The sequence below is a fragment of the Fukomys damarensis genome, unplaced genomic scaffold, assembly GCF_012274545.1.
Source record: "Fukomys damarensis isolate Sample0158 unplaced genomic scaffold, DMR_v1.0_HiC HiC_scaffold_35, whole genome shotgun sequence".
In the NCBI taxonomy this organism is placed as follows: Eukaryota; Metazoa; Chordata; class Mammalia; order Rodentia; family Bathyergidae; genus Fukomys; species Fukomys damarensis.
In genome coordinates this window covers 21,530,664-21,557,212 of record NW_022900947.1, presented here as the reverse complement: position 1 = coordinate 21,557,212, position 26,549 = coordinate 21,530,664, and the positions used below count along the sequence as shown (strand labels likewise).

Genomic DNA, 26,549 nt, shown 5'->3' with positions numbered 1-26,549 from the left:
TGCAATTTGTATAATTTTGGACAAATCATATGACCACTAAAATGTCACTCATCTTATTATTTAATTGCACCAATAGCAACAAAACAAACTGAAAAGTTGCTAAGGCACTTCAATAAAATAATTTGTGAAACTTGCTTAGCACAGTAGTAGAATAGCAAGAAAAAACAGTTTTCAACAAATAGTCAATTATTATTATTATTATGACTTTATTTTTACAGTAAGTGTCCAACTTATAAACTACTTCCATTCAAGGAGACTTGTTTGTAAGTCAGATTCATCTGTAAGCAGACAGTGAGTATTATATAGTACACCTGCGAATGTTTACAATTTCAGTATTTGTAAGTCAGAGATTTAATGAGATAAAAATATTCCTCATATATAAGTTGACAGGAATACAAGTATTAATATAAATAATATATACAGTGTCGAGGTTAGTTTGATTTTAACATGCTTGAATTTTCCAATTTGTTTAAAAATGTTCTGGATCTTAAATATAAACCTAATATTCCTCAAAAGATTAGAAAAGCAATAAATCTGAAGTTAAGAGAAGGAAATAGTCATTATCTGAGCAGAATTAAAAGAAATAAAGTATAGGAAAATTATATACAATGTTGATGAAATTAATAGTACATTAACTGAAAAAAAAGAAAGCACAGACTAGAAGAAAAAGAGGAAATAGTGAAATAAATAATATTAGAAATAGGAAACATAACAGCCAATTTCACAGAAATGGAAAAAGTTATAAGGAACTATTACGAATAATTATATGCCAACAAATTGGGCAACCCAGATGAAATGGACAAATTTCTAGTAACACAATAACTGGACAGTACAGAAATAAGAAGAAATGGAAAGCCTAAAAAGAATTAAAATATAAAAACGTGTTAACAATCAAAACCCTTCTAACATAAGAAAGCCCAAGGCTAGATGCATTCACATGTGAATTGTTTTTAAATGTTAAAAAAATCAATATCAATTATTCTCCCAAAATTGGAGAAGGGAATTTTTCCAAATTCTATTCAGCCAGCATTAACTTGATAGCAAAGCTAGAAAAAGACATAAGAAAACTACAAGAAATTACTGATGAACTTAGGTGCAGATAGTATCAACAAAAATTAGCAAGCTTAATTCAAGAGCACATCAAAAGAAGCATATATCACCACCCAAGTGAGATTTATCATAAGTATACAAGAGTGATTTAAAAAAAAATTATGTACCATGTTAACAAAAGAAAGATGAAAACCATGTGGTCATCTAAGCATACACAGAACTGCATTTGATGGATTAAACTTATTTTCATGATAAAAACTCTCAAATATTAGGCGCAGGTGAAATTTATCTCAATATAATAAAAATCATGTGTATAACATCCATAGGTATCATTATACTAAATGGCAAAAACCAAATTTTCTTCTAGGTCTGATAAAAGTTAAGAATTTTCACTCTCACCACATCTACTCAACATAATAAGTCTTTGCCAGAGTGTTTTGGCAAGAAAATGAATTAAAAGTTTTGCAACTGACATGATATTATTTCTATAAAAACCTAAGGACTCTACAAAGCAAATTGTTAGAACCAATATACAAATTCAGCTAAGTTAAATGTTACAAATAAACATAAAAATAAGCTACATTTCTGCAGTGACTGAGTTAACCATAAATAATCTGAGAAAATGTACCAAGGAACCAATCCCAATTAATAATCACTTCAAAAAGAATAAAATACTTAGAAATAAATTTAACCAAGGATGTGAAATTTTTGTACACTATAAACTGCAACACACATATGAAAGGAAATGAAGCAGACACATTTAATGGATGTCCCATTTTCAGGGACAAGAAGAAATATTGCCAGAATGTTCATATTACAGAAGGAGATGCATAGATTTGACATCCAAATTCCAAATAAATTTTTCACAGAATTCCACCACCCTCCAAAACTCCTGAATGTCATATGGAACCTCAAAATACCATGACTAAGCAAGCTATATTGAGAAACAAGAAAAAAGGTAGAAGCATCACATTTCTGAATTTCACAATATATTATGAATTTACAGTATTGAAAAGGTTATGATACTGGCACAAAATTGAACATGTAGACAATAGCATTCATCTATAAGGGTTGTAGCGATGAAGAGATGTTCACCAAATGGTGTTAAGAAAATAAGGCATTCATATGTAGAATGAGTGAAATTTGATTATTCAACACCACACAAAATAATCAAATTAAAATGAATAGAACAAAATTGTTAAGACGTGATGCCGTAAAACTCCGAGAAGAAAAATTAAGGATGAATCTTCTGAACGTTGGCCTTGGCAAGGATTTCTTGGATGAGTGTCTAAACTTATTTAATTGTATCATTTAGGGCCTAGGGGTGTAGCTCAGTGTTAGAGCACTACTTTAGCATACATGATGCTCTGGGTTCAATACCCAGTATCACATAAATATTATCCTTTATATTTGTGCAATTTACTTTATAGTAATTGCATCACAAGCAGACTACTAAATTATATCACTGATTTTTTCCATACATTAAGAATCAAGAATGAAATTCTGCTCACTGATAGATAGCTCATGTAATAGTATTAAAAAAAGAAAGTGGTTAAGAGTTTGTCCAGAAAAAAATAATTAGATTAGCAAGATTGTTAGTTGATAAAAGGAAATTAAATTGCCTTACATAATAAAAGAATAGTGGATAGAAATTTCCCTTAGATAACAATACTGGGATAGTAACAACACTGGAATAAAATACTTTCAGAACTCAGGGAAAATATTAGGTGGGCAAGTGCTTTTAACAGAAAAGAGTCTGACTTTTTTTTCTGAAAAAGGCTATATAGTTGTGGGACAATAATTTTTGATATTCAAGGTACTGTGCATTTTCCTCTTTCCTACATGTCCTCTACACATCCCCAAATTTTATTGAAATTGCTTTATAGATATACAAAACAAAAATGTTTATTGCCTTGACTATATTAAAAATAATTTTACTAAATTCACAAATTCTATTTACAAATTACTTTTATCTTATTCCCCAATTCATAAACTGATTGCCCTGACAGTGTTACTGAAATCTGTCTTCTAGTATAGCTTGTGACCGTCCAAGAAACAGGAAGCATGAAAGTATTGTCAAGCTTCATGTTACATTTCTGTACTTTTAGTAAAATCAATGTCTTTCGAATTTCCTCTGCTAAACATTTTTCTCTTTGTATCATTTTTTCTTTTTATGATTGCATTATTTAATTACAGAGAAATAACTGCTTAATTATACAGTTGAAAATCTATATAAAAGTGGAAGAGGAATGAAAAGATGAAGCTCCTCTTGCCTGATATATAGATGAATAAACTGAAAGATCATCTTCCATTATTCATTTCAATTTTTGATCATTAAGGTGTGCTTTGATTTTTCAAGCTTCTAAATTTTAAATTCTCCATTTTCATCTCTTGATCAAATTATGTTTCTTTTAGCATCAGTGAAGCTCAAGCTACTCAAATTACCATTTTCGCAGTTAACATTCATCCCAGATTACTTGTAATATGTTAAATCTTTACGACTAGGATTATGTTGGAAGTGGATTATAGGCAGACAACAGATTCAGGACCTGTCATTCATCTTCTCTGGAGAGCTCATTAACCTTTCAAGGTTTGTACATGATTCGATAATTATGTTGCAATGGGTTTTTTTTTTATCTTCTATTTCATTAGGTTGCTCCTTTCTATAGCACTCTATGAAGATGGCATTCATTTGAGTTGGCAAAGCAATTGAAAACAGAAAAAAAGCAACCTACAAAGAAAAACTATTTCTCCAATCACGATCTATGACTAATTTTGCCTTCAGGCATGGTAGGAAGAAAACATCAGGGCTTCATATCCATACAGAATGATAATCAAAACATTTGAAATAATGAAAAGGTCCTAAATGTGTCTTGCATTATTATTTTTATAACTCTTAAAAACAAAACAACAACAACAAAAAAAAAACTAGGATTTTTTTAAACAGCGCTAATTCATGCTTTTATATCATCTATAAATTTCGCTTCAATGCACATCTGTACATATTTTTGCTTGTCTTAAACTTAGAGTTGGTGAACACTTGAAGTATGAATATAATTTATTTGAATTCTTGTTGCTGATTATTTTATGTTTTTTAGAAAATATTTCAAAACTTAAAAACATGAAAAGAAAACCGTGCTAAGGAGTCCTTTCACTGAAAACACTTGGAGAACACTTTTTAAAAACTTACTGAATCTTACTGTCAAATCCACCCAAACTGATAGCCCTTTATTGTACTAATCTCCTCTGCTCAAGCTCAGATATGGGTACTTGTTGCCACAATGTTATGAGTTAATGACTTGGCCCCTGGGATAACACTACTTGCATTTGGAAATGCTGTGGACCTTTAAGAGGTGAATCCAGTGCGATGACCGCCAGTCACTTGAGGTATTCCATGAAGTGGGTTGAGCAACGATTGTTCTCCTGCCCCTCCTTCCTGGCTCCAGAGGCTACATTTGCACGCATGCAGGAGCTTGGGGTGCACTGCCCTCTGCAAAGACAAAAACCAATGAAGGAACTCCCTAATTTCCAAAACCGTGAACCAAAATAAGTTCACTTTCCTTCATAAGTAGACCGTGTGGGGATTTTGTTATTGTAATGTGAAGCTGCCCTTTATTTTCACTTATGGAAACATTATCTTCCGAAGGCTGTAAATCAGATATGAGTGAGAACTGAGGAATAGATTTCCTGTCTTCCAGCGGCTAGACAAATTCTGGGAATAAAGTAAGTACGGTATATATTTTAATCTCTCTAATAACACATTCAAATTAAATTTGTCACAAAACTTCCAAGTAAAAATTTAAATATGATATAATTCCCTTTATGATTATTAAAGCAAACAGTATATGGAATAAGGACAGAATTCATGAGGAAATATCTGCTTTTCCCAAATTAAGAAACTGTATCAGTTTCTTTTCTATGATTTGAAAAAAACAATCTGGTTACGTATTTCCATTATTTGCCTTGTAAATTTAAGTTTTAAAGTTTCTTCTTCCTCTTCATATCCCTGCTCTTTTCCCCCTCTGTTCCTTTCTCTCTATACGACTTATTGATTTCTATACAGTTCCAATCCACTGTGCCAAATTCTTCTCAGAGCCAATACTTACATAAAATTTAAAAATCCATTTTCTCAAACTAATATATTTCTTGGGTAAGTGCAACTCAAAATCGATGTTACACAATGAATTCCAGTCTCCTACCAATTCACCATTCACATTTCATATATCATGAATATTTTACATATTATAAACATTAACATATAAAAACACAACATGTGGCCTGGGTAACTGTCAAGTGTTGTCATCACACAGGCAAAGAACAACAACAAGAGAAAAAAAGGAGTTAAAATATAGATCCAAATAATAATTATCAACATAAATACAATTTCCATTAGGACAATAGGCTATCTTCTGATTTCAAGGCTGGAGTTTATTTTAATCTCTGATTTCATTGCTGTTATTCCTATTATTATCTCATCTTTGATCATCTCTGTCTCTTACCTTCCTCCTCCATTACACCACCCCCAAACTCTCACTGTTACACGGCTGCAGAATACGTATATGACAACTTTTGTAACATGTGAAGCCTCTTAGTTGAGTATTGTCTCACATGAAAACAAAAGCACACTGACCTAGTGAAGTTTTCTTTATCATTTAAGGAAATAAATATGAAAATGTTGGATGCATTGTGAAATATAATAAATACATGTGTTGCATTTGGAAATAATATTCTCTGTCTTCTTGAATGTAACTTGCTGAGATACCAGAATTAATAATGTTTACTAACCATTATAGGCTGAATTACATATATCTTCAAATTTATATGTTGAAGTTGCAACTCCTAATATTTCAAAATGTGGCTATCTTGAGAGAAGTAATTAAGCTAAAATAAGAGGTGATTAAGTTAACATAAGGTGGAAAATGTGGTCCAAAGCTACTGATGAACTCTTGAAAAAGGTAACTTGAGCATAGACAATTACACTGGGCAGATGTTGAGTAGACTCAAAGACGCTAGACATCTAAAAGTCTGATAACTTCTGAGCGAAAACATTCCCAGGGTCCCCCTTAGGAACCAACACAGCCACGACCTGGATCTAGTATTTCAATCTCTGAGACAAGTGAGAAAATAAATTTCTGTTGGTTAAGCAACCTGTTCATCAATTTTCTATTACGACAGTACTTGCAAGCTAAATACGTGTACATAAAAGAAAATTACTCAAACTGGCTAATGTAAAAGTGATTATTGTAAAGGCCAATATATAAATGTGTGGAGAGTAAATAAAGCTTTGTTTCATGAAAAAAATGTCAGTAGAGTGATACTTCCGTTTCGCTGTATGTGTTTCACTTATTGTTCATATTAAGTATATCCTGTTGCCTTTCTGATCAAAGTCTAAATAGTTAAACAGAATTGGCTCCATAAAGTTTTGGCAGGAAAGGCTTTTTAAAAGGGTTAAAAATTTATGAATGCTTTGGAGGAACTAGAACCAAGGCCATTGAAAAACAGTGCTCCACAAAAACCAAGAAGTTTAAAGAATCACAAAACTGGGCCTTTTGTCTCGGCTCATTTAATTTATGACATGTTGGATTAACTGGAGATGATAGAAGCTACTGAAATAGGTTATCTCTGCTGTATCAAAAATTCCCTTTTTCCAGAGCAGCCACAGTTTTCCTTATATATCTGTTATCTAAATCACATGTACTTTCACGTAATTAGCAGAAACTGGGAAAAAAATCTGCAAAAACATATTTTCCTGAATTTTAACCTATGATGATGGAAATCTCTCTTATTTGCTTCATTATTTATATGCCTCTGTTTAACATTCCAACTCAACTGTTCACTGAAACAGTCAAACGACACTGAAGATGTTCTAAAACGATATGTGCTTCACCAAAGCTCTCTGCAGCCAGACACCAAAGGTCCAACAGCTACCAGGAATAGTCTCAGCCACTTCTTTTCATTTGTGAAATTTGAAAGACACCTTAGAATTCTATGTTTTTGGACTCACCACTTCCCATTTCTATCCCAACACTCCCAATCTCATCTCCAATATTTTGTTTAAAAAGTAAAAATCCAGTGCATTACCCTCTTTGTTGTTACAAACCCATCAGACTTATCCCAGGACTGACAGATCATGCTTCATGCCTCAACATTACATTTCTGTACAGTTCTTTGTTTTGCCTTGTACTGGGAGAAGCGTCTAAAACAACTTCTGCTATGTCTTTTCTACTTAGTTTATTTCAGTGTCTCTTATAATCATCTAACTTTCATATTCTCTGTCTTCTTGAAAATAATTTTCTGAGATTCCAGAATTAATGTTTTAGTACCCATTATAAACTGAATTGAATCTTACTTCATTTTATTTATCTGTTTATCAGTTGTTCTTTCCTAATTATAATGTCAGTTTTATGATGCAAAGAATTCGTGATGTTTTAAAATGTTTTTGTCATTTGTGGCTATCTCCTCAGTATATAGAATAGTTTAACATGCAGTTAGAGTTCCTAAAATATTTAACATAGCTATGAAATACTGAAATACTAACTTTAATATTGGCCAGAAGTCTCTATGATTTTTGGTCTTTTGTATTTTAAAAGCAGGATTTGAATGATGCAAAATAGCTCTTTATTCGGACAGTTGTCTCCTAAATAGATCACAATCCAATAGGTTATTCCAATTCAATTCTTCCAGAATTAAAATTAAAGCACCATCCTGTATGGTACCAGGAATGCTTCCTCAACTTAGTTAGGTGCAGCATTGATCTAGGAGATTTTGTTTGTGGATAAAAACAAAATAAAAATATGCTAACTCAACTTAAAATATGTGTGCCCTTCCCAATCTGTGTTGAAAGTGACCCAACCTACTGCAAAAGTGAGACACTGGGACACAGAGTCATGAAAGGACAGGCTGGGAACAAACACTATGCAAGTGAATTTACTCTCTTTTAATCCAAAATGTGTAGCTTTGGAGGAATGCATTAGTGCCAAATTTAGTCATCATAATCTCCAACAAGGTTATTAATTTTCTCTAAATATTGCTGTTCATTAAATAATTTAGGACAAAATGCAAGAAAGTAGTTGATATTGTTTATGCTTTATAAAGGAGAATTCTACAATTTTCACAGAAAATTATGAAAAAAAACCCAATGTTCTTTATTTTATTTTTTACTTTTTAGTTTTTGGTACTGGTGATTGAACTCGGAACCTTGAACTTGCAAGGCAGGCGACAATCCAATATTCTTAAAAATATTGGATTAATTGTCTGGATACAAGTTACTTATGAATAGATTTGGTGACCATTTATGCTGTATGTATTTTGACTTGTTTGCTTCAGATAAGAGCTAAATAAAGCATGTGATTTAGGACTAATATAAAAGTTTACCTGTTTTATGTATTTGTACATTTTAAAAATTAATTCTCTTGGTACATGCTGGTTATACAATATAACGACATTCATCATTGGAAATTTGTAATGTTACATAATCTATCTTGATTCTTATTTTCCCCCATTCCCCTATGCTTCCTTCCATCCCTCCACCTCTCCCTATTTGCAAAGACTTTGTTTCAATTTTTTCATATTCTTATATTAATTCTTTTTCCTTCTTTCTGTTCCCCAATCCCTCCCACTTCCACCTCCCCTTCCAAATTTTTCTTCCTATTTCACTTTATTTATTATGGCTTTTGATTTTTATTTACACTTTCAGTTTCTCAAACCAGAGACACCATTTGTTACTTAGACATGTCTGTCCTATTTATTTCACTTGATAGTATGGTTTCAGTATGCATCCATTTAGCAATAAATGTCTCTAATTTCTCCTTCTTTATGGCTGAGTAGTACTCTATTTTATAACAAAATATTTTCTTTATCCAGTCTCCAGTCAATGTGCAATTAGGTTGTTTCCAAGGTTTAGATATTACAAACTGTGCTGTTATGAACATGGGTGTGCACATATTACCGTGGTATGATTCTTTCAATTCTTTTGAGAAGATACCCAGTAGACAAATCGCTGGGTCAAATGGAACCACTAATCTTAGTTCTTTGAAGTGTCTCCATAGTGGGAGCTCTTCTAATTGAAAAGATTCTGCACAAGAGAAACCACCAACAGCATGAAGAAACAACCCACAAAGTGGGAAAAATTTTTATCAGCTGTTCCTCAGACAAGTCTACTACCTAGAAAATATAAAGAAATTAAAAATTCAGACCTCACAAATTTAAAGACCCAATCCAAAAATGGACATCTGAAATCAACAGACATTTCTCAGACAAAGAAGTAGAAATAGCAAATAAACATAAAAAATGTTCAGCATCACTGGTCATTTAAGAGATTCAGATGAAAACAGTGCTGAGATTCCACCTCACCCCAGAAAGCATGGCTGCTCTCATGACATCAACCAATAACAAATGCTGGTGGGCTGTGGGAAGAACTTTCTCCACTGCTGGTGGGAGTGTAGACTGGTGCAACCACTGTGGAAATCAGTATATATTTCTACATTTAAAATATGTAGAATTAATAAGAAGCCATTAATATTCCAGAAAGACTATAATGTCCAGCTGATAGTGTGAAAAGAAGTATTTATGGAATGTTTACTGCGTGTTAGATTCGCTAGATCTTGTTATCTCAGATAACAAGAAAAGTAAATATTAGCCCTCCATGGGAGCCTTAGAAGACAAGACGCAATTAGAAAAATAATACAGATATACACGTAAATGATAAGTAGATAGATACAAGATTCATAAAACATAATAACATGGAAATATATTGTGGGATAGATAGTATGTGGGCAGAATTGGCCTTGTTTGTTTTTTTATTGGGGTAGTCCAAAAAATTATCTGTGATAAGAAAATGTTGAACAAATATTTGGAGAAAATGGACTGCGTGACAAAGATGAAGAAAAAGGCTGCAAATTTCCACTCTTCAGGGCAAACGTGTCCATTTGTATTTTAATGTAAGTGTTTAATGCAGAACAGAAATTAGAAGGATAGTTCAATTACAGTGTTGTTACATCAAGAGACACAATTCTGAAGAAAAGGCTGAACTCCATGTAATGGTTAACTGACCACTAAAGATTACTAGTATCAGCCTAAAAATCAAACAATAATTGAAAATTTTATCTAAAATTTTGAAATTGTCATTCATTTAAAATACTTTTGAATACTTAATAAGTTTTAAGGAAAACAAATAACATTAAATAGGGCTATTGTATAGTCCAAAATATAATTAAAGAAAGTATATACTCATGACAGTATAACTTTAAAAAATTATACAAGTAAAAATAGTTATTATATTAGACAATTTATTGAGAATAAAAAGTAATCACATGAAGCAAAGGTGTTAATGGAAGACTATTTGGGGGAAAATATAATGTTTATATTTGTGGGAGAATTTTACCCCTGAAGGTCATAATTTAAATGGCAATTTTTCAAAATAATGAGAAATTGCAGACATCATTTACTAAAAGAAGCAATTTGAACTATATTAGAGATGTATCCTGCAAAACTTTCTTTCAAAATGGATGGGGAAATAAGATAGTTTCATGATAAAGAACACCTGAGACACTTCGTGAACACCAAACCAGCACTACACCAAATTCTAAACAAATCCTAGAAAAAGACAATGAAGGTAAGAACACAATGAGGCCTAGCAATCAAATAGACAAGGTAAGAAAATAACAGAAGGCAAAAAAAAAAAAAAAAAAAAAAAAAAAAACCCACAAAAAAACCGACAATAATAAGTTAGTACCTATCAGTTATAACCACCAATATCAATGGCCTCAACTCACCAATCAAGAGAAATAGACTGGCAGAATGGATTAAGAAGCAAAATCTAATAATATGTTGCATACAAGACACACCTAGTGCAAAAAGAAGCCCACAGACTGAAAGTGAAAGGACAGAAAATTTCTTTTTTTTTTTTTTTTCAGCTTTAATTGAGTTTATTGGTACCTTTTAGGGATACAGTACAGTTACATTCATTGTTGGGATCTTGTACCTCTACATGACAAGTCTTGAGTCTTATTTTTTCCCCTTAAGAAAACTTCTTTATGTAACAGGAGCCCAGAAAAAAGCAGGGGTAGAAATCTTATTTACAGACAAAGAAATTTTCAAACCTATGCTGATTGAAAGAGACAAAGAAGGTCACTACATCCTTGTGAAGGGAACAATTCAAGAGGAAGAGATTACAAACAATTTATTTTTTATCTATTGAGTATGTTAGAAATCACATATACCTCTTTTCTCTTTTCTTATTTGTTTCTTTTTTTTCTTTTTCTTCCCCTGGTGCTGGGGATTAAAATCAGCACATTGTTCTAGCTAGGCAGGTGCAGCACTACTGAGCTAAATCTCAGTCTTTACGTTTCATATTTTTAAAATTTATCAATACATTAATCTTTGTCATTATATGTTGGTCTACCAAATTGATGAGTTATTTTGGTTCTCATTTTCTTTGCTTTTTTATTTGAGAATTTATGAACTCTGTATATATGAGTAGTATGAATAGTATTAAGGTCCATCTGTCATTTTCCTCTTTCATCTCTGCCTGCTACAAACTTCCATTTCTGTCACTACAGCTTATTTGGTTGGAAATTTGTTAAGACAAATTTTATTATGTTATCAAAATATCTTTGTACCTATTTTTATTGATAATGAATATTAATTTTTAGGTAAATTTTATCATAACTATATTTAAATAAGTGGATATTAATATCATTTAGTATCTAGTACATATTACAAATTTTCCAACTCCCTTAAGATATTTGTTTTTTCTCAAATCACCAAAATCACAAACATTACACACATCACTGCACTGTTTTATTATACCAAAGTATATATTATATTGTAGAAAATATGCATTGTGAATATGTGGGGGGGTATGTTTTTACATATATGTCTGCACTATTAAATCAGAAACATGGTCATGAAAGTAAGTGGTAGGATTGTGCACATTTGGCGTATTGATATTTTCTCTGGCAATCTTATGATTTCTTTAAATTACATGCTTGACTTAATTCATAGTCATTTATTTGGGAAGAATACTACATATATATTGGTGTTAAATTCTATCATGCTTATCAAAATATAATAAAAATAAGTATGGGATATAAGAAAATAGAAACAGAAAAATCTGATCTTAAAAATGTGAACTCTTTTAATTGCTCTTGGATTTCAAATATAAGTATATTTCTTTTCTGTGGGAAGTTTTGTTAGAAAAAGTAAGTGATACAGTCAACAAGCATATGATATTTATCAAATTAATAAAGCCAAGGAGTTTATAAATCATAAAATTTTGATGACAGTTTCTCAACTATAATATATAACTTTGTCATATTTGTGATTACATTATTTAAAAAATATTATATGAAAAGAAAATGAGAAAGAACATATAACGTTTGAAGATCATATCAAACTAATAATGTATTTTGATTATCAGCCTGTGTAGCATAAATTTTTATTTCATATCCTTTTTTGCTATCATATATATATATATTTGAAATTTTTATTTTGCATCTTCATTTCTTGTTGACATGTATGTTTGCAATCTTTAATAAAATAATTGGAAAAAAATATTAGATATTTCTTCAAAAGTGGAAGAACTAAAGCTTCTAGAAACTGATAAAATACAGACAGCCTCCAAAGTATATAAAGTTAATGCCCTTGCATGATTACAAAGGGAGAACCTGAAAGAAGAAAAAGAAACTTAACTGTAAAATATTTGTCCTTATGGATTGAAGGAAGTCTGAAGGTCTTACAAATATACTTTGGAAAATGGAATGCATTATGTATTCATGGGCAACTTAGGGTCTGCACACATCTCTAAATCTTTTCTGCTCCTTTATGGAAAGAAGCACAAGTTAGTCATCTGTGGTTTCATAAAGTCTCATACTAAGGTTGCATACATGAATATGTAAGAAGCTTATTGAACAAATGAACAAGTGAATTACTACTATGCATGCTATGGTAAAATTAAAAAAAATCTTGATTCCATAATACTTGAAAATAAATCACTTCTCTGTTTAAAATAATATTTCCTCTCAGAGGTTGGATGACTCTTCAGATGAAAGCTGGAATCTGCCTCTCGAATGTCAACATTCTCTAATATTGCCTGAAATGAAGGGAAGTGATACAGGCACAGATGTGATATTTACACCTTGGATAATAAAGAGAGGCTTGGGCATTTGAGAAGTTCTCTTTTTGAAAGATTTCTAATAATTTTTCAAGAAAGTACATATGACTACTTTTAACACTTTGGGAAACAATAAATGTAATATTCTGCAAATAAGTATAAACGGTGAGCAGGTTTGAAATCATGGTTAGCACAGTTAAAGTTATAATAAAGAAAATGCAATTATTGAAAGATTACTAATAAATTCAATGTTTAATATTATTCATTGTGGTTTGTGAGAAATTTGAAAAAATCCTGCACTTAATAAGGCAGTTATGAGTAAATAAATACATAAATAAATAAAAGAGGGCAGTTATGAAAAGTTAATTTTGAGACATTGTGTTTACATGTGAAAAATTTATATTAACATGTGACTAGATGAACATACTAATAGTAGAACTGATAGTTAAATACATTTAAATTGATGTGGTACATTTTACATTGAAGTAATACAAAAATTAGGTAAATATATATGCTAGGCCTTGGGTGTAGATGTACCCAGAGGCTCAGGAAGTTTTAGGTGGGGCTTTTTCTTCAGTCTATTGATTTAGAATGTGTGACCCTGCTGCAATTAAGGGTATGTGATCACTAAGTTAGTCCACTGACTGGTTTGGCACTTGTCCTAAGCTGAGTAGCCTGGATAGAAGATAAAAGAGACAGAAATAAGCTACTATTGCTGCTTACTTGCTGCCTTCTCCCCACCCTGCTTTGCCATGAACTGTTTCTCCTCTGCCATCCTCCTTTTCCTTGGAGCCAGCCAACTATGAACTGAAGCTTCTACAAACTGTGAACTACAATAAACCTGTCCTCTCTTATCTCCTCTCCCTCCCTATAGATAGATAGGTAGATAGATAGATAGATAGATAGATAGATAGATAGATAGATAGATAGATTCTTAATATATTTATTTATATATTATATCTTACTAGCAAACTCTGATACAAAAGTGATAGTTAAATTGACTCCCTTCATACAATGAATCTATACATCTATACTACACTTGAAAATGTTTTCAAACTTATGTTAACCACCTCACAACTATCCTCATCCAGGGTATTCGTTTTAGTCTAATGTTTTTGTTTGTTTGTTTGTTTGTTTGTTTTTGGTACCAGGGATTGATCTTGGGTCCTTGAGCTTGCAAAGCAGGCCACCGAACCGCTGAGCTAAATCCCCGGACCCCAGTCTAATGTTTTTATATCAGTTTCAGTTGTATGGTGTGTAATAAAAACAAGCTGATAAATTCATTGATTAAAAGCGATTCATTTTTAAAGATTTTGAAATAAATCAATTAAAATATTCTCTCCCCTAATGGAGTTTACATTTAACAAAAGTCAGCATATTTTTTCGATAAAGAGTCATAAGTAACTATTTCAATTTTGCATTTCTGTTGCAGTTGTTTAGCTCAGTCATTATGTCACAGAGGAGGTAATAAATAATACATATTTGAGCATGGCTCTGTTCCAACAAAGTTTTGTTTGCAAACATGAGTTTGCCCAGCCAAATTCAGTCTGTGAGATGTAATTTGGCAATCTCAGTTATATAGAGCATTTTGTGACACATTAGAGATGATGAAATAATTTGCAGTGTGTAAGACCATGTTGGTATTCATATGTTAATGCAAAGGTGATTGTTTTTCTCTGAGGGAAATGGTGAACTCTCATTCATAATTGCCTATAGAAATTATTATGCATAATGTTTAATCATAAATTTATCATAATAATCATAACTATTTAAATTTCTGAGGATGTAAATTAGATATAATAAATAAGTAAATTAGTCCAGTAACTAGTAAATGTAAGGTTTTAATTAAAAGGAAAATCTATTAATATGGATGCTATTGTTTTATAATTATCACAAATATCATACTGAAGATAAACAGCAAATATGGAACAATAACAAGAGTATAAACGTAGAAAGCATATAGTGATGATCAGAAAAAAATACTATTTTTCCTTCCTTTAACCATTAGCTCCAATGGGAAGATATTTGTGAAAGTGGCACTGTTTCCCATTTCTTATTTGTGTTCCTTTGGAACATAGCTTTGGGTTTCCTTATCTGACAGACCAGTCCCCACCACTGACTATGAACTGACTTTATGAACTTCCAGTTCCAAGAGACTACAACAAAGGATAAATGCCAGTTGTGACCTGGGCCTCAGAACTGTGTGTTCTCATGTGTGCCAGTCTATGCTGTTCTGGACAGAAAGTGTGGATACAACATCCCTCCTGGGTTCCAGATGAGAACAAACCGATCACTGGACTGTGCATCAGGCTGTTATAGATGACTCACCACTCACATGCATGGAAACATACGAACAAGTCCAGGTGACAACTGACGATTATTTCTATGAGCAAAACTACTCATGGATTGAGGTGCAAAAATCATGGCTACTATTTTAAACTGTTGAGTTTTGAAATGGTTTCTCTTTATCAAGGAGAAATAGGTAAAGCCCATGTGCATTCTATAGATTTCTTGAAAATGAGAAGTAAAAATTGGACTTGAAGGAATTAAGGAATTGGGAATAGCTGAGATTTCCCAAAAAGATGCCAGGGTATTTCAGTTATATCTCACAAGTTACGTGGCCATTGAAAGGTGAGCAGACAATAGAGGGATAATGAAACGAAAGAAAACAAAAAGAAACACTTGGAATTCAGGGATTTTTTTCAATGTTCTTCATGCCATTTGGAAAAAAAGATGATGCGTTTTTATTTTCATATAAAATAAATGTTTTTTTCCATATAGCAGTTGATTAATATATCTTGAATATCTTTCCTCAAAAATTTCTATGTGTTTTTATAATAAATTTGGTACATTTTACATATAAAATTCATGTATTCTCTTGAGGTTTACATAAAGATTAAGCTATCCAGCAGCAGCTTGAGAAATTAATTGTCTTAGAGTCATTCATGAAAAAGAATCATAATTAGTTTTCATGTACTGATTTTATTCTTCAGGGTTCTGTATTTGCTAGAAAGGTTCACTAGACCTAATGATTTATTTTTATTTTTATTTATTTATCTTTTATTTATTTATTTATTTTTTGGTACCGGGGATTGAACTCAGGTCCTTGCGCTTGCAAGGCAGGCCACCGAACCGCTGAGCTAAATCCCCGGCCCCTCGATCTAATGATTTAAAAATGTAAAACTTTGGTTATTCTCCTCAAGAAGTGTTCATGTTCCTACAAAAACAGTAATCAGAGCAATTGCATTGTCTCTCACAATTTCCCTGGTCAGGAATTCAGGAAGGAGTGGCATGGTCTTGGCTCAGAGTCTCTCAGGAGATCACCATCTGGCAGTGCTGGAAGATGACACATTAAGGTCTGGAGCAGCTGTGATTTCCCCAGGCTGCACGGGGCCCCTGTGTCTCTGTATCTGTCTTCATCTCTTCGTGTAGTCTACATCTGCTCCATGCGGTCTTTCTCCATTACCTAGTACAGACTTTCTCCTATGGTATTTTGGGGGCAGGTAGAGTTTCTAGTATCCCAAGAAACATAGATCAGATTCCCCAAATCTGTGTCTGAGTGAATGAGGCAGATGCTCCAATTCTATTTATGACCTAGCCTCATAAGTCACACAATAGCATTTCCACCACATCTTACAAAGTAAAGCATATGATAGGTCTGCAGATCCAAGTTTGGAGAGCACACTCCCCTCACGGTGGAAGTGGCAATGTCCTCATGTGCAGAAATGTATATGCAACGGAAGCTACCATTCAGCCTTTTCTGGAAAGTGTGTTTACCACGGGAAGCAACACAATAGTGCAAATATCATAAATAAAATACATAGACGTAGGAATTACTTCTTCCACCAGTATTCAGTGGATACACTGAATCCAACCCATATTTCAAACTCTCATATATTAGAGTGGACTTGATTTATGAACTCAATTCATTCCTACAGGCTGGTTGTAACTCAAGTTGGTCTGTTGCCCTCAAAGTCTCTCTCCTGTATGATTTTAAGCCACATTTTCTCTTAGGCAGGTCTCAGTGTCCTTAGAGAGACACTGGCCCAGTATTTCTCAATTAACCCCACACAGGAAAGAATGCTGTAATGTTCCTTCTGGAACTCTTTAAGAGTTAGATCAGCATCTGAAACCATCTGGAAGCACAAGCGGCCAGCATTTGGGTTGAAACTCAAGACTTTGTTCATAAGTTAAAACTGAAATTCTAGTCATAACCCAACTCAGTCATATGTCAGATCATTCATATCTTGAGGGTCCACTGGATTTTGATTAAATAATTTTTTCAATCCTTATATAATAATACCAGGTGAAAAATAGCTAATACAAATCTTATCTCACTTTTAATTTGGCAAAAGAAAATAACAAAGCTAGTCAAGCTGTTTATGAGTATCCCCTATTACAATTAATTATGAAAACACCTTTTCTCTTTGCATGGTAGAAATTATAATTGCTTTGAATATTTAAACCAGTATCATTTCCCAACATGAAAAATACTTCAATATAATAGTCCTTTTATGGATTCTAAAATCTATTAAAAATGTGAATAAATTAAAATGGTAAATTATTATGCTTTTGTTTATGTTGCCAATTACAGAATTCCCCATGAAGCAGTAAAAATGAAATGTATCTTTGCAGTAAACAATTTAAAAAATAAACTATACTCCTTTTTGCTTTATGGTAATAACACTGTTGTTATATATAGAAAATTTTGATTGCAAAAATATACTTATCTCCACACACATGCAACATTTTGATCATGCAGATATTTATAATTAATTAATAGAAATATCTTGGCACTGTTATTTCATATCACTAAATATCAGCGTAATTTCCTGTTTTCCAGAAAATAAGCACCACCGTAACAAGTGTACATGCCATTTAGTAAAAGTTTATTGTGAAATGCTACAGATTATTCACAAATTGAAAGTTTAAAGAAATAATATAAGCATATATTTAACCAAGTCTTCACTTAACTCAACTTGAACAGTTTAATGTTACCAGAAAAGAGGTTCCGTAATGGCCTCTTGGGCAAGGTTTCTGTCTGCACCATTGAGTTATATCCCACGCGCTAAGAGCAGGGGGGTAACTCATGGCACACGTGCTTACGTGAGCTGCTCATGTCAGGTGTGGGTAACTGAGAGCTCTAACAGGTTCGCCATCCCTGACCTAGGTTAGGTCTTTGTCAGAAGACTATTGAAGCTAGTGATTTTGGATGCAGCACCATATCTTTCGGTCTGATCTTGGATCATCCCTCAGCATAAAGTACTGATTTAGTGTAGCAGCAAACAGAAGCCTGAAATACATCTGTGCATTTTCTACATGAGTCTCATCTTCCCCAGGGCTTCCAAACTTATGCACCCTAACGCTCCTGGTGAAATTTCATCTCTGCTATACACAGGACAGCTCTCCACTAACTTGGCAGAAAATGTTTCAGCCTTCAATTCCTCAACTGAACGCTTGGCAGGGGATTTCCGTTTTTAAAAAAGACATTATCAGTTAAGCATATGGTGTTCATATTTGAAATAAACTGCCTACCTCCATATCCTGTTGTCATGCATCCTTCCGGGAGAAGCTAGAATTAAAATGATATCCTTCTAAGTTACGTATATTTGCTTTGAAAATAAATATTTGAAATTTAAATTATTCAAATTACATGTGAAACTTTTGCTTCTATTGATGCACAACCCGGGTCAAGGTGAAAATTTGAACCTTTTCATACAATGCAAAGAGAGATAATAAACACACTATACCAAACTACAATATATCATTTTGTTGAAAGCATGTCTCTTTGTTCTCTTAATAGATGGATGAAAGAAGAATGACAGAGTGAATTTGAAATTTTCTTCGATCCAATTATTTAATATATTGATCTTGTATAAACTGTCCAGCATACAAATATAAATTGGCAGTGTCTATTGGTCAAATTAAAAAATTATTGTTACCTCTAACTTGAAATTTTAATACATGTGTCTATCCATTTTTCCCACTGACTATTGATTTGTCCTTCTCTAGATACTGGATACTCCTAAACTTGAAATCCTAATTTGAGCCCAGCCTGCATAATTTAGCAAGATCTCTTTACAAAATAAACTTTAAAAAAAATGGCTAGGGGAATATTTCAACACAAAGGCCCCAGAAATGTCAACACAAGTACATACAGATATTTTATTAATATATTTGTATAAAAATAAATTCTTAAATAGAACAATGGATATGGCCATAGATAATTAGTATAATACATACATAATTAAAATTTTGGTCAATACAGAGAAAGAGCACTGGAAAGAAGTTGGAAGTGTTGACATGTAGATCATGGATTAAAAATCAACAAATTTTTCTTGACAGAAGATGAGTAGGCAGTGAGACCAATTAAAGAAGGTTTTAATGAGACTGAGTTCATACCTTAGCAGAAGAACTATATTTCAAGAGAAGATTTTTTTCCTAGACACTGTAGGTATATTTTTCTGGAATAAGTATCACTGAAATGTTTCCAAATCAATTTTTTATTGTTAAGAATTAACTTTTCCACATGTTCAGCCATTTTCTTACCGTTAAAATTGTGAAATAATCCCTAGGTTAAAAAGTGAACCAGCTGATTTGTTAAAGATCATAATCCTTCCTAAAGAAATAAGAGTGGATACAGTTTGGTAGATTCAAAAATATTTGAATATCTCACAGTGATAAGCATGTATTTGGATTGCTAATTATAACTGTTCTTTATTATTAAACCCTGAGTTTATCTGGCATTATAGAGTCATAGCATACCATTAAAATATATAAATTTCTTTAGCACCTCAGATAATAAATGGTCTTATTAAAATCTGAGATGCATGTGAATGTATTTATATGTATTAAGACATACTACCAATGGAATGTTGAGTGCCCACTCTACCTGTTACTGGGAATAAAAAAAATACAATAGGCACATTGTTACACTCTGGGAGGACAATGCAGACATAATAATGGGAAAGGTCAGTGTTCGAAATGTCATCACAGGTCCAATTACTAGACAATATAGATCCACATAAGAGAGACCTTGATCATTATCTCACTTCATCAAATTGTTAAATATTCTAAGAACTAATTGGAAAAATAATCATGATCTCATACAAAGAAATAATTCAGGTAAATCTCCATTTTCAAATGTAAAGATAATTGTATCAATGACTCAAATTATTCAGTGCAATAGATATATTCTTTTAAATTCTTGTTATAGTTTATTTATGAAAATATCTATGAACACTGAACAATTTCATTTTGACAATATAATTTTTGACTAAAAATTATTCTGTAGATACTTTTTGAATTAAAATTATCTGCTTTTTCCAAGTCTATGAAAAATATTTTAAATAGATAAACCACTAATATGACATAAATATCATACCCCACCATTATGATATATACTGTTTACAGATAACTTTTTAAAAGGCAAATGTCTGTATTATTAATCCTTAGGAATTTAGCAAAGAAAACTGTGAATCAAAGATTGAGTCATTCTAAATTTAGAGTTATACTGTAGAGATTGTCATTCACAAAGCAAGAAAAAAATTAATGTTCAAATTCAAAGCATTATATTGCTGCTTTACCCACCTAAATGTAAAACAAACATAGAAAAACCCCCACAAAAAAGAAAAACATTCAGAAAAAAATACTGTTTAGTTTGTAACCAACATTTTTAAATGACATTATAAAGGACCCAAAGCCAAGATATTAGACTTAATATGTTGCATAATGAAAACTACTGCTATGCTTTATACACCTGCTGTTTTATTTTAAAGGCATAAATACTTTTATAAATGAAAAAGAAGAAAAAGGGAGTGAATTTATAATTGAGAAAATAAAGGAAGAGTCAGAGAAGTAAAAGATGTCCCTACATTTACTTTTGAAACCATGGTATACTTTAGCTATTTGGTAAATCTAAGTTACAGATCACACTTTATTGGCTAACATTAGTACATACTGAGAAATCACTTATGTTTTTCTTTTTCTCAAAAAATTAATTGATGTATAAGAAGGTAAAAATAATAGTGAGAAACTACTTTGTTACATTAAAAACAAGTGTAGGAGGATGGCGGGTTTTTCTTCTCTTTTGTTTTTTCCCCCTTTGGATATTGAGCTAATAACTTGAAAATACAAAATATTATTTTCATGAAACTCTTCTCCTGTGCTTTTGTCACAGCTGAGCATAAATCCTTTGAAAGCCACAGGACAGTCAAGTAAAGCAGAGATACTTGAGGATGTAGTAAGAGGAAAACTTCCTGCATTAATTTCAATGTGATTAAATATTAAAATCTGAAATGAGATTTTCATGATAGAGGGTGTAGTACAAGCAAAATGTTTTGATTTGAAGTTTATTGATGTGTAAATTAGATAAGTTGAGAAATTTCATTAACTACATCCTCGGAGGTTTATGTGTTTGATTTTCATTCAGCCCACCTATGTTTACTAAACATTTACTATGTATCTTGCACTGTTCCAGGCACTTGGGATAAAAACAGTTAAGACCTACTTGTCTTGTCTTCAAAGAGCAGCCTGTAGATTGCTGAAAAATTAAAAGTGTGTTTTTTTGTTTTTGTTTTTTTTTTTTTTGGTTTTTTGAGACATGGTCTCACTATGTATGCAGTTCAAACTGCTCTATAACTCACTCCATAGCCCGGGCTGGCCTTGAACTCACAGGGATCCTCATGCCTCAGCGTCCCAAGTGCTTGGGTGACAGGCATGAGCCACCACACCCGGCCCAAAATTCTTTTATTTTACCCAGGTGCAGCAATTTCTATCCTAACTCTTTGGTTAAAATGGAGAAGAAACTTTTGGATCCCTTTACTGCTTCTGAATGTCCATCTTTAGGATTCACTGGAGCTGTTCTTTGCTTCTGTGGCTGAACTGAGGCTAGGAGAGCCACCTTCCCCAACACAAAGAGAATGAAGTGGCAGCAGGATATATCTGGTGGTCAGAGTTTATGTTTCTACCTCTCTATCCCCCTTTTCTACTTTCTACAACAGGGCAAAGAAGTATAATTCTGCTCAAAATCTCCCTGGGTGCACAGAATGAGGTGGATTCTGAGACTGTCTGAAATTGTAGATGGACACACACTCAGGATGGTGTGAGTATCACTTTTATTCTTGCAATCTGATGGTGCAGAAATGATCTGCAGTCAATAGAGAAGAGCCGTAGGATTTTGGGTTTGTATCTTCTCTGGGCTATTGATACATAGCATGATCATCTGTCATAATGGTGGGTTGCAGCACACAGCTTCAGCTTGCAGGCAGCATGAGCTCACAAGGGGAAAGAAGTGAGAAACGCTAAAGCCTGCTGTGTGGTTAAGCAATGATGTTTGGCAGGTTCTTTGTGTTAAATGCATTTTTGACATAATATATTTTTATAAAGGGCTTATCAGAACAAAAAATTCATTGTAAGTCAAAAAGCCTCTAAACTTAATTGTCCATTGAGAGCATTTCTTCAATAAGTTACATGCATGTAACTATGAGTATCACGGTCTGTTTCAGAAGAGCCAGAGTAAATTCAAGTAGTATTTTCAAAAATTTTGGGAAACCTGTCCTTAGCAAAGCTTTGCAACATAATTTTCATTAAGCATTTTAATTTTAGCTTCAAAAAATAGTTCAACATACAATTTTCTATAAAAAGAGCGTATCTAGACATGTTTAAATTTTGATACCTACAAATGTGTATCTACAATGTGGAAAGACTAAAAATTTTTTTGAGTAGATCACTGCAGGATTTTGTGATTAGTAACTCAAAATACCATGGTATGACCCTCTCCTGATCAAAGCAATAGAAAATGATTTTTATGAAAAATCTTATAGAACTCTCTAATCAAATTTAAAAAATATGGCACTCCATTATGTCCATTCTAACTATTGTCTTCCATTTAGAAAATGGCTTATTCATGTAGAACTAGTTAAAATTTCTTAGCTATTTTGTCTCAGAAGATAACTTCCATAATATAAAATTTAAGCATAGTTTAATTTTATTTCTAATATGCTTTGCTCCTGTGTGTATAAATCACAGTTGCTGAAAGGCAAACAGAAATGGAGGCCTTTATTAAAAATAAGTCAGGTCAATGTATATGAGTTTTTGAAAATTAATGATATACAAGTATAATGCTTTTGTGTTTCCCATAATAATCTAAAAAAAATCCCTGCCTTGTTTGCAGGTTTATTTTTTACATTTTTAAATTACTACTTTTTTATTTTTTTATTTTTTTATTTTTTTTTTATTGAGTTTATTGGTACATTTAGGGATACAGTACAGTTACATTCATTGTTGGGATCATGTACCTTTACATGGCAAGTCTTGATTCTCATTTTTTTCCCCTTACCTCTGCCCTCCCTTCACCCCCTCCTCCCCTCCCCATCTACAAACACTACTTCTTTTTTAGAACTATATCACAGTAGGTCCGTATATTTCATGAAGAATACAGAATGGCTTTGGAAATTATATTGGATGAGGACATCACATATAAGTCACAGCTGGGCTGCCAAATATTACTCCTTAAGAAGTTCAGAAACACCCAACTATGACACTAAAATATCCTAAGTACTACCAGTTTCTTCAAAATTGCATTTGTTGAGGGCCAGGGATTTAGCACCGTGGTGCCACTGCCTTCTTTACAAGTGCGAGGTTGGGAGTTCCAAACTCAATCCTCACTAGAAAAATAAATAAATAAATAAATAAATAAATAGCATTTGTTACTATTAAACAGCGTTTTATGATCTTTAATCCTCACAGAGCTGAGCTACTCTCTTTTATGCCAGAAACAAAGCAGAATTTGAGAGAAAGGCTTGTATGGTAAGTACGGTGTGGTTGATTTGAGCGTATGATGCCAGTTACAGAGAAACTGGCAGTTACAGAGAAAAGCAGAAGGGAGAACCAACACCAAGTTGCATGACATAATTGCTCACTTGTTTGGACTCCTGGGTAACAAATTCCTTGTGATGTTCTGAGGATAAGAGGCTGTCAAGAGAAGAAAAAGGGGAGCACTTATCCATCAGTTCTTAAGATGTAGAGATTCACTGGCTCTTGGAGACTATTGACCTAATTTGTGCTTGTTTCTCTTAGTGATATCCACCAGGTTATTGTGATATTCTAGGTTGGTTGTGATGTCATCCAAGTGATCTTTCCCAGGGTTCTGTTTGTACAACACAAAAGGTACTCAAGAAATTGAGCTGTAACTTGAACTCAGGTGTGGTATTTTCAAGATGTGCAAATATGAAAGTCATGATAGTAACAATGGCTAAAATGAACATAGGGTGATATTGCAATGAAGTGCATAAGAAATATTTGAAATAGAAAAGTTGATCAAAAGTATGTGTTAAACGTTAAAACTTAAAAGTATATTACAGGCCCGGGGATTTAACTCAGTGTTTCTGCCTTCTGCCTTGCAAGCACAAAGACCTAAGTTCAATACCCGATACACACACACACACACACACACACACACACAAATATGTGTGTGTGTGTGTGTGTATCTATCTACACATTACCACTATTCTCCATCAAAATACTTCTCTTTAACAGGACAGATTTATGACATCCCTTTCACACTTTCTAAAGCAGTTCTGGAAGTCTTGTTGCACAAGTTTCTTAAAGAAGTATAATCACAAATATGGAGAAAGCTGCTGCCAAGTACTATTTAAATCAAGCTCAAAAAGCCATCATTGTGTGTCCTCATCCATCTTATCCATAAGATCAGGCAGTTTCAGACTTCTGACTCTCCCAAAGTCCAGGACACACAAATATTTTGAATTGATTGACATCAAAATACCTAAACAGCAGTATTCCATTTTATAGAAAAACCACATCTTCTTTATCCAGTTTCCAACTGACTGGCAAATGGGCTGTTTCCAAGGTTTAGCTATTACAAACGGGTGCCACTATAAACATAGGTGAGCATATATCACTGTGATATGATTCTTTTAATTCTTTTGGAAAGATACCCAGCAGAGGGATGGCTGGGTCAAATGGAACCTCTAGTCCCAGCTCTTTGAGGTATCTCCATATTGATTTCCATTGTGGTTGCACCAGTCTGCACTCCCACCAACAATGGAGAAGGGTTCCTTTCTCCTCACAACCCACCAACATTTGTTATTGATTGATTTCTTGATAGCAGCCATTCTTTGTGGGGTGAGGTGGAATCTCAGTGTTGTTTTCATTTGCATCTTTTGAATAGTTTCTCTAGTGTGAAAAACTATAATAGTACATAAGATCCTAATGCAACAATTGACAATGTGAAATTGGAAGAAAAGGGCTAAAGGTGTAGGGAAAGTGGGAAGGGTAGGGGAAAGGCAATAAGGGAAAATAAAAAAATATGAGAAAATGAAAAAAATGGAAATAAAGTGTTTATAAATGGGAAGGGGAGGAGGGGGTGAAGGGAGGGCAGGGACAAGGGAAAAAAATGAGAACCAAGACCTGTCATGTAGAGGTACAAGATCCCAACAATAAATGTAACTGCACTGTATCCCTAAAATGTACCAATAAACTCAATTAAAGCTGAAAAAAAATCTTCATAATCTGTTAGTCCTTCTCCTCCTCCTCTTCTTTTTCCTCCTCCTTCTCTTCCTCTCCTCTGTCTTCTTCTCCTCCTCTTCCTCCTCCTTCTTCTTCATCCTCTTCCTCTTCTTCTCTTTTTGCCATGTTTGCATCATTCTTACTTCTAACCAAGTCTTTATGGAGTTTGCAATTTACAATTGTGTATATTTAATGGAAAGTATAACCATTTAAAATTTTATCATCTACTTAAGTTTTTCTTACAAACCTTGGGTATTTCTGAATACTACAAGAATGTTTTACATTTCAAAAGTGAGGGACACAAAGCAGAATTTATAGAATGAATAATTATTGAGTATCACCTGGATGTAGATATTGATTATTTAATATACTCATTAACCAATGTGACTTATCTAGTAAACTATGTTTAGTATGCTGACATGAATAATCAGGTATTTTTCTACATTGTTTCACTATCTAGGTATACCAGTAATCACACAAAGGAAATAAGACCTAACATTAAATATTTATGAACATAAAAGAACCCAAAAAATGCAGCTGATTATTGAATAATTGCTTAATATTAAATTAGTCTGAAATTTATATATGTAATGTAGCAGAACTCATGTAAAGCCCATGCTAAAATCAAGAATTTGTTATTGGACCATGAATAAGGCAAGTATTAACTGAAATAAGTAAGAAGAGAAAAGTTAAAATAATTCTGAAAACAAACACCAATTTGTATGGAAGAATTGAGAATTTATGTTAATTTTCATTGAGCTTTCTTTGGTGGCAATACAAAACTCATTGTGTTTCTTGCTTTTCTACTACTATAATTTATCTTACAGGGAAAAAAGAGGAAAGTGATAAAATACCAACA

General features: G+C 32.8%; 1 long non-coding RNA gene across 2 annotated transcripts in view; it reads right to left on the bottom strand.

The window, feature by feature from the left end:
- The window catches only part of LOC104851296, a 47,022-nt gene extending 22,826 nt beyond the window's left edge, over positions 1-24,196 (bottom strand). Inside the window, exons 1-3 of one of the 2 annotated variants that reach the window (XR_777171.1) lie at positions 24,085-24,196; positions 18,698-18,734; positions 4,395-4,540 (exon numbers count right to left, since the gene is read on the bottom strand). This is a non-coding gene — a long non-coding RNA (uncharacterized LOC104851296). Of the gene's footprint in view, positions 1-4,381; positions 4,541-18,697; positions 18,735-24,084 lie in introns of those variants that run through there. The other variant, XR_004515275.1, reaches the window with a different exon arrangement.
- Positions 24,197-26,549: the final 2,353 nt, after the last annotated feature.